This window comes from Amblyomma maculatum, chromosome 1 (genome assembly GCF_055883805.1).
Source record: "Amblyomma maculatum isolate TAMU_Amacu chromosome 1, ASM5588380v1, whole genome shotgun sequence".
NCBI classification, from domain to species: Eukaryota; Metazoa; Arthropoda; class Arachnida; order Ixodida; family Ixodidae; genus Amblyomma; species Amblyomma maculatum.
In genome coordinates this window covers 150542160-150551517 of record NC_139344.1, presented here as the reverse complement: position 1 = coordinate 150551517, position 9358 = coordinate 150542160, and the positions used below count along the sequence as shown (strand labels likewise).

General features: G+C 46.6%; 1 long non-coding RNA gene across 1 annotated transcript; it reads right to left on the bottom strand.

Moving 5' to 3' along the window:
- Positions 1-1998: 1998 nt before the first annotated feature.
- Positions 1999-8324, bottom strand: LOC146204597 (uncharacterized). Its single transcript, XR_014703970.1, has 3 exons — positions 8171-8324; positions 6655-6780; positions 1999-2173 (listed from the first exon to the last, which is right to left on the bottom strand). It is a non-coding gene; the product is annotated as an uncharacterized LOC146204597 (long non-coding RNA).
- Between the last annotated feature and the right edge of the window lie 1034 nt (positions 8325-9358).

The following is a 9358-nucleotide window of genomic DNA, read 5'->3' as shown; positions in this document are numbered from 1 at the left end:
TTTTATCGGTCTATGTTCGTATTTCCGCCGTTTTATCCGAAACTTCGCCAGTATCATCGCCCCTTTAACGCAACTTCTCGCCGGAGGCCCGAACCTCTCCTCTTGGTCACAAGCCTGTGATGCTGCGTTCAGTACACTACGCCGTCTACTGGTCTCTCCCCCTATACTCCGCCATTTTGACCCTGCCTGCTCGACCGAAATACACACTGATGCAAGCGGCGTAGGTCTGGGCGCTGTTCTTTCTCAACGGAAACCTGGATATTCCGAGTATGTCGTCGCGTACGCTAGTCGTACCCTCACGAAAGCGGAATCGAACTATTCTGTGACCGAAAAGGAGTGTCTCGCCATCATATGGGCCATTACCAAGTTTCGTCCTTATATTTACGGTCGCCCATTCTACGTTGTTACCGACCACCACGCACTCTGTTGGCTATCCTCCCTCAAAGACCCCTCCGGCCGCCTCGCCCGCTGGGCGTTACGTCTTCAGGAGTACGATATCCATGTCATCTATCGATCTGGACGCAAGCACACCGACGCTGATGCCCTTTCCCGTTCACCGCTTCCTAACGACTCGACGGCTGGCTTCGTTTGTGCCTACGATATGTCGCCGCTCAACATTACCAACATGAAATCTGAGCAGCAGAAGGATCCATGGATATCCTCCCTCTTAACATTCCTGTCTACGCCCGCAGAGCTGTCTCCGTCACGTGCACTTCGTCGTTCAGGCCCACCACTTCGCCACTCGTGATGGACTTTTATACCGCCGCAATTACCATCCTACAGGGCGAAAGTGGCTTCTCGTGATTCCGCGACATCTCCGTGCCGAAATCTGCGCCTCTTTCCCGCCGATCCCCAATGCGGCCATGCAGGTGTCATGAAAACCTATTCTCGACTGCGTATGAGATATTACTGGCGCGGCATGTACCGCTTCATTCGTCAGTATATCCGATCCTGTACCGCCTGCCAACGTCGCAAGAATCCATCCCCTCAGCCAGCCGCTCCGTTGCAGCCATTGCCTTGCCCCAGCCGCCCTTTTGACCGTGTCGGTATCGATCTGTATGGCCCGCTTCCGACCACGTCGGCTAACAACCGCTGGGTCATCGTAGCCGTTGACCACCTAACCCGTTACGTGGAAACATCAGCCTTGCAGTCTGCCACCGCACGGGATGTTGCTTCGTTCATTCTGTATCGCCTCGTTCTTCGTCACGGCGCACCGAAAGAATTGATCAGTGACCGCGGACGTGCGTTTCTTTCCGACACTGTCGAAGCCCTCCTCAAACAGTGCCAGATCATTCACCGGAGCACCACAGCCCAGACGGCCATAGACGTCCGACGGTCGACCGACGGACGTCCGTTCTCGGACCTTCGGACATCCGACGGAAGTCCGGTTATGTTCGATATACGTACAGCGGACGTCCGTCGGACTATCGTTCGTGGATCCGGATCGCGTCCCACGGACGTCCGACGGGCAGCCGGAGGCGGACATTCGGACGTTTCCCGGAACATGCTTGCAGGGCCCGCTATTCGTGTAAAAACTTGCCAATAACATTCGTGTAAAGCTCAGCAAGCATGTGCCATGGAAATTTCAGTCACATACTAGTGCTCAATGCCTTTGTCGTGAGAGTAAAGCAGACAATAGAATATGCAACAGGTTCAAGTTTCCTGTTGTCTGCTTTACTTTCACACACAAAGCACTGAACAGTAGGGTGCAATTAAAACTTCCATCAAAGAGGCACATATGCTAGCTGAGCTTTACACAAATGCACCATTCCTGAAAACATGCTAAGTGCATAGGCATACCAGCATGCGAGGTTGTAAAAAAAGCATTTTTTTTTGCCTTTATTGCAAAAACTGCATGCATAAATAGTCTACACTAAAAAAATATCGATGTTAAGGAATGGCATGGTAAAATGCAGGCCAACTGGAGTATTAAGAATCTACTTGAATAATTTTTTGAATTATCCTTGGCCGTGACAGCTCTTCCCTTGGGGAGGTGGTGGAGGAAAAGGTATTTATTGAAACCTAATATTTCGGAATTAGCGAGATGATCGAGTTCTGTGTGGGCGGCCTCCGCAGGCCGGGATTCCAGGAGCAGTTACTATCCTGCGCATTTGCTCGATCAGCTGTTGCTAGTCTTTCAGGCCTAAGATGGAAAGAGCAGGCTGGGCTCCTCCTGCAATAGAAGGGAAAATGAAATTCAAGTTATCTGTGCTGAACTTTGATTACACATCTCCAAGGGCAACTGCCAGTTTCTCTCAATTGCTTTTTCCAGATGGCACTGTATGCATGCATCTCCATTCAGAACTGTCACATACTATATAGAAAGGTCATATAACTGCAGCAAAACCCATGCAGACTAACAAAAGATACAAACGTAGTTTGACCAGAACCTGGCATTCAGTATTTTAATGTTTTTATGTCGTCTCTTTGAACATGCCACTCTGAACAAACATGGCATGTTATGCTTGCTGCTATGCGCCCTCAGCAATGCCCAAGACATGGAGTGCACATGCAGAGAAATTAAGCATAAAGGATGCTGTATATGAACATAAAGCACAGCCAGAGCATTGCAGTATTACACAGGTATGCACTGGCGGCAGAAACCTGCATTTTGAGCGGTTTAACAGGCAGATTTCTAAAGTCATTGTTCCTGCTCTGAAAAGAAGTGATAAATAATATCATTTAAAATTGTTACCTTTTTGTTCTGTAAACTGCACATTTCGCTGGTTTCCATGTACCCTCTACTGAAGACATTCCCTGGGCGTGTCGGGGGTATATCGACATCAACATCTAGGCTACAAGCGTCTAGAAAGCGTCTCCTTAGAGCAGTTGCGACGAATTAACTTATCTGATAACATGCAAGCTGCTGCAGCAGAATAAAGATAGACATTTGACATGTGGCTAAAGCCCAATGTGGAAGCATAGCCCGCCGCAGTGATTGCGCAGTGTTCATGCTTCTACAAGAGTTAAAAGTAAAGTTATTTGTTTACCCACAGCGCTATATGTGACATTACAATAGCAAGGCTTATAGTTACACAAAACACAAAAAGCTGATAACCACAAGCTCCTGATGTATTACCGGCAGCATGCAGCATGGATGTATGTCACGGATTTCTCAACTACGCGCAACAAATTACAAAAAAATAATGGTATTTATAAATGCAGCCAGCTGTTCACAAGAAACACTGTAGCTTTTTTATGGGGAAGGTAGTGGGCGCCAAAGAAACTGCCCCTGTAAAGGCGCCTAATTTGCCCCTATGTAATATCGGGGACAAGTGTGTGGACTACACAAACTGCAATCAAAGCATAACTTTCACATCGACCAGGAAACTCGGACCATACTTGTCGATGTGAAAGTTGAACGTTAGTTCTTTCATGTGTGCAAGAGAAATAAGGTCACAATTCGTTTACATCGCGATTCTAGTCCAAAATCTACAGACATACTGTCCAGACTTTCGCCCCCGCAGTATAAGCCACCACTTGGGTAAGAGATTAGTAAAATAAGTGTATAAAAGACATTAGTGCTGTTGGACAGCCATAGCTATAAAAATGGTATCGACATTGGAGTACTACCTTAAGGCGGGGCCTAGGGCATTACAAAAGCAAGAGTTAGTGTCCGCTGATCCTCATTTGAACGAACAAAAAGAGGGGGGGGGGGGAAGAAATCTACCTCAATTACATGTTTTGAGTGACACCAAGCCGCAGTTAGTATTAAAGATATCACACAGTTTTGTGGAAGATTTGGGAGCGCTTTGCAGCTTTCTTACAGGATTGGACAAAAGAGCTCACCATCTTCAGAAAGGCACATTATATAGAAATGAAAATAGTGAATTTACTGCATCTGGCCACAACAACTTGCACACGGAGAGGAAGATGAACTGAAAATTTTATACATGAATGTACGTATTTACAACAGGTGAAACAATGACCATGATCTATGCCGAAGAGTAAAGAGATCAAAATCTAGCTCAGAACGAGTTCTCCAGGCCGCGGGGCCGTTTCATTAACTTCGGGACTCCGCCCACATTTCTTCTCCCCGATGACAACGAACTCACACATGACTGGCTAACAAACATTTTCGCATGTCTTTCCACTTTCATAAGTTCTTCACCCTCTCCCTAATACAAGCAATGCAAAAGAGACAACAAATTCGTTTCACAACAAACGGAATTTAGAGAATGGACCTCGAAATGATTGGCTCACTAGGTCACATGCCAAACTCTCTCCCCTAGGAAAAAAAAAAGAAAATAAATAATTAGAACCCATCAAAACGGTGTCCCACGTGCGCAACCATTGCCCAAAGCTTGCATCCTTGGCGGCTCCTTTTACAGGGCAATTATTGCAATTATTGGCATCCGCGTCAGCACCATTGCGGACCACATCAGAAGAGCCAACCCACATCATACCGTCACTGTTACACACTTGCCCTTTTTCAACGCCGCTATCTCCCACCATTGTTAACATCCAGGGTTGGAATCCTCCACGAGACCCCACTCAGCGCGCCTGCACTGAATAATTGTCACTTTTATGGGCTCCCCAACAAGGAAGAGGGCTTTACACCCTTCAACCTGACAGTGTTTTTTCTTTGAACGATAAGCAGTTCTTCCAAAAGAGGTGCTCGTTTCAAAGCTGTGCTGCCTCTGGGTGATGGGTCCAGTCAGCGTACTAAGGATCCCTTAGTACGCTTAGTACTAAGGACCCCTTAGTTGTATACTGTTCGTAAAGCTCCTTAAATAAAAATGAGCCCCCTACATGACACAGCAACGAGAACAAACTGCCTGTCCCCGCGTCTTCGAGTGCGACAGCAAAGTCCTCGGAAGAGGGGACTTCTTTCCCTCTCTGCCTACGTTTCCGTTAAGCACTGTAGCTGCTGTAGCTGCCTATCTGTGCGCGTCTCTCCGCCTCCTGTCCGAGGGCAAGTGGGAGACGGCCGCAGCTGGGCATTGAACAGGTGACCCAAAAAGAGCAGACTAATAATGGTGCCTAGCATACCCACCGATCCCTTACAGAAATCATTAAAGAAATGAAAGCAACACATCAGATAACACTACAATGTTTCTAAGTACAAAGTCGACAACTCCATAAATATATGTACATCTCCGCACATTAACTAGACAGAAACAGTGCAGAGTAAACTAGTAATTCAGTGTCTAGCAACACTATTAAAAGGGGATAAAGGCCACGGGGGGCTACGATTATTAGTACCGTTTTGCCTTTAAACTACAATAACGTACTTGTTGCAAGCTTAAATCAAAGATTCACGCCTGTCCCACCCACAGCAATGGAACACACATCTGACTCAAGTCTGCAGAGAAAGAGCAAGCTAGACAATTGCAGACGCACCCTTGGTTATTTTTCTGGCATTTCTGAGGGTGAAGAATCTGACTTGTCAGCAGCATGTATACGAATAAGAACCCTATGACAGTAAATGCATCAGATTTTCTGGAGTGGCTTTTCTTTGCTGACCACATATGAGGTGAGCTATAATTTATCCAACTTGGCCTAGGTTTATTCTATGAATAACAAAGCTATAGCAGGTACACAGTCGTCCACTCAGGCTGAACATGCGAGTGCGTGGCATCCACTTTTTGAGATGCCACTGCATCCATCGCAGCTGCACACCGTAGCGGAGAGGCAGACAGCGTGAAGTACCAGCCTCTAGTCCCTCTACCACCACTGGGGTCCCAAACTAGGGACCCCTTGTTTTTGTCAGGACAGGCCCCCTCAGGGTCAGCTAGTAACCTCCTGTATTTGTATCTGATGGCAATGTTTTCCACCACCACCCACAATACGCAGCTGCGCATCATAGCAGATGTGAAGCAACAGCTCCTGGTCCTTCTATGCATAAGCCACTTTGCCTTGATGCATGCCTGCGCACCATAGTAAAGAGGCAGACGACATGAAGCAGCAGCTCATGGTACCTTTACACATGAGCCCCCCCTTGTACTTCGATACGCACCATAGCAAATATACACACTACGCCACACAGCTGCTCCTGGTCCCTCTATGCATAAGCCATTTTGCCTCAATACGCACCTGCGTACCTGAGCGGAGAGGCAGAAGTGAAGCTGCAGCTCCTGGGCCCTCCATGCACAAGCCACTTAGCATCAATGCACGGCTGTGCACTGTAGTAAAGAGGCGAAGGATGTTAAGCAGCAGATCCTGGTCCCTCTACACATCAGCCATTTTGCCTCGATGCGCATCTGCACACCGTAACAAACAGCCAGATGTGACAAAGAAGCTCCTGGTTTCTCTACACATAAACCACTTTGCCTCAATGCACGTCTGCACACCGGAGTAAAGAGGCAGATGACGTGAAGCTGGAGCGGCTGGTCCCTCTACGCACAAGCCACTTAGCCTTGATGCATGGCTGTGACGGATGCATTGCTATTTTGCAAACTGCATGCCACACATTCCCATTCAAGCTAAGAGTGGACGACTGTGTCCAATGACAAAAAGTAACATGGTGGACAATGTAAAAAGAATTTGCTGCATAAAGTTTGTTGAAACCAGTTCTACATCCTACATGTAAACAAGCTAAAACCTTAATGTCGAAGGGATGTCCTGTGTGTTTAATATCATCACGCTCAAACAACTTCAACCCTGACAATCATGATTCAATATTAATAATATAGATAATGATACAATACTCACTTTTAGCCATACCAAAGAAATGAGAATGCAAAGGGATGTTGCTGTTTTTCCCCCGTGGATGACAGTTTTCCATGTTCAAAGTGCTGCTTCCTGTTGGCCTACGAAATCGGCTACAGCAAATGGCATCTGAAAAATTTTTGGAAGCCTCATGCTAGTCTTCAACGAGAAAAGCATTGCCATACAGAAGCAGAACACAAATACTTTTACAATACATTAAAAGCACCAACTGCGGTGCTGTTTTTAGGATGACTAGGTAGAGGTTTTGCTGTAGCAAGCCAAATGTTAGCCTTCAATAAGGAAAGCATTCCCATACAGAAACAGATTACAAAATCTTTTACAACACATTAAAAGCATCAATTGCACAAATGCTTGTAAGATGACCAGGTACAGGTTTCTGCTATAGCCCACATCATGTGACCAGCGGTTATCAGAAGCCTTGTATGTGAGCATGATGCCCTAGATTCAATTTATGGCTATCACTGTATTAACAAGCATGGGTTTAAAGCTACTTTAATATGATAATCTAAGAACTTGGTAAGAGCTTTCAGTGCGACACATAAGCTCAGTATCATGCACTATAAGGTGCTGCATGGCTCTAGTGCAGCTTTGGCATTATCTCGCTGTCAATAATGCAGTGAAGTTCTGAGGAGCCTTTGAATATCTGTAAGGACAAAGCAACAACAATTTTGTTTTCATCTCACTTTTGCTCAACTCGTTTTTTTTTTTTTATTTTTTTTTTTTGAGCCCGCGGCTTGCATGGCCTCCCAGTACGCCTGTTTTGCATAAAAGAAGGCGTTGCAGACACCAGAGCTCACAGCCCAACTGTATCGCGGCGGCGGTATGTCAAATTCGTGCCTGAACAGCGCAGAACAACGGGTCAAGAAAAAGACAAGTGCTGACTTTTTTTCTCTCATCTCCTTGTCCGGTTGTTCTGCGCGGTTCGGTCCCACATGCATAACCAACATGCGCAAGGTGCTGTCCTGGTTTGTCAAAGCTGAAGGAGAGTACTAAACCTTTAGTTATTTAGTAGCTACAGCCGTTCCTTCTAGAAACTGTAGTTGCCGTAAAGCTCGAGAGAGAAAGATCAGCGGCTGTCCATTAAGACAAAAAAAAAAAAAAAAAAAAAAAAAAAAAAAAAAAACGCGCCGTTTTCACAAGTGTAGGCATGTCGCACGATAGGCTCGAGGAGTGCAAAAGTTTTCTCGTACAGTTTTTACAACTCAGCACGTTGCGCATGGTTAACAAATTAACTCCTTTAAAGCTCGGGCAGGCACTCCTTTATCAGAGACAGAGGAGTTGCGCTGCTTACTGGCGCAGCGTCCAGTAATGCCGAAAAGATGGCCCTCAGACTTGAGGCTGCACTTTAGTTAGTCGGCGCGGAGCCATCCTGTCAGTCTTGCCTAAAACACTCGACCGTTCGGCTGCTGTACAGAGCCGTTTCCTTACGCAAAAGCTCACCACTATCGGTGCATCGAAAAGTTCAACTAAAGAAACAAAAGTTCGGTGAAATACTTACTTTGGAATCAGCGGGTGAACAAAGTGTGCCAGCCGCACCAAGCCACAGCAAAAACAATGTTAGCAGTGCATTACAGCCGTAGGTATTTGTAACTGCGCAGAAAATGCAGAACACGGAAACGTGAAGCCATCTTCCATGACTAAACTTCAATTTGTCAGGTGGATTGGATTGGCTCATTTCAGATTTTTTTGAGGATAGGTTCGGTTTCGTTCTTTTTGAGCTTGCTGCGTCTATTCAGCCACTGATTAAAATTTCACCGAAGCATCATGATAGAAACATGTTTAATGGTCATTTAACTTTTAATCAAAAATTTTGGATGGAAGAATTCAACGATGAAACATGCGGAAAATAAAAAAAAACTGTTTAATGGAAACGCTTTCTATCGCATCGATTCGCTCTGGCATCATATAATGCAGACTTGACGGCATTACTGATTTATACGCAGTTCAGACGAGCACGACGACTACAAACTATATCATAGCTGTGTAAAAGCAAATCCAGTGGCGGACGTACGGCGGCTGTCCGCTGGGCGAACGGATTCGACCATCCGCTTTCGTACGTACGCCGGAATTCCGGCGGACGTCCGAAATCGGCCGCCGAGTTGCGGCCGAGTTCGGTTGTCCGTCGGACGTCAGTGGCCGTCTGGGAGCGTATCACCCCCAAACGAACGGCATGACTGAGCGATTTAATCGCACTCTTAGTGACATGCTAGCCATGTACGTTGATAGCGCTCACTCTAATTGGGACCAAGTGCTGCCTTTCGTAACGTACGCCTACAATACGGCTACGCAGACTACGACTGGGTTCTCCCCCTTCTTTCTTTTATATGGTCGTGAACCCACGTCCACCATGGATACTATCCTGCCCTACCAACCCGACGCTTCAGAGACCACTCTACTGTCTGAAGCGCACACATTTGCCGAAGAATGCAGACAATTGGCGCGCTCCTTCACAACGGAGAACCAGGCTCAACAAAAGCATAACCGGGACCCTACAAATCCAGCGCCTTCATATCCCTCAGGTGCCCTCGTTTGGCTCTGGGTGCCTTCCTCTGCACCCGGCCTCTCATCCAAACTCCTATCGCGCTATCATGGACCTTACCGCATTCTCGAACAATCTTCTCCCGTCAATTACGTAGTAGAGCCCTTGAACCCATCTCCAGATCATCGCCGCCGCGGCCGAGAAACT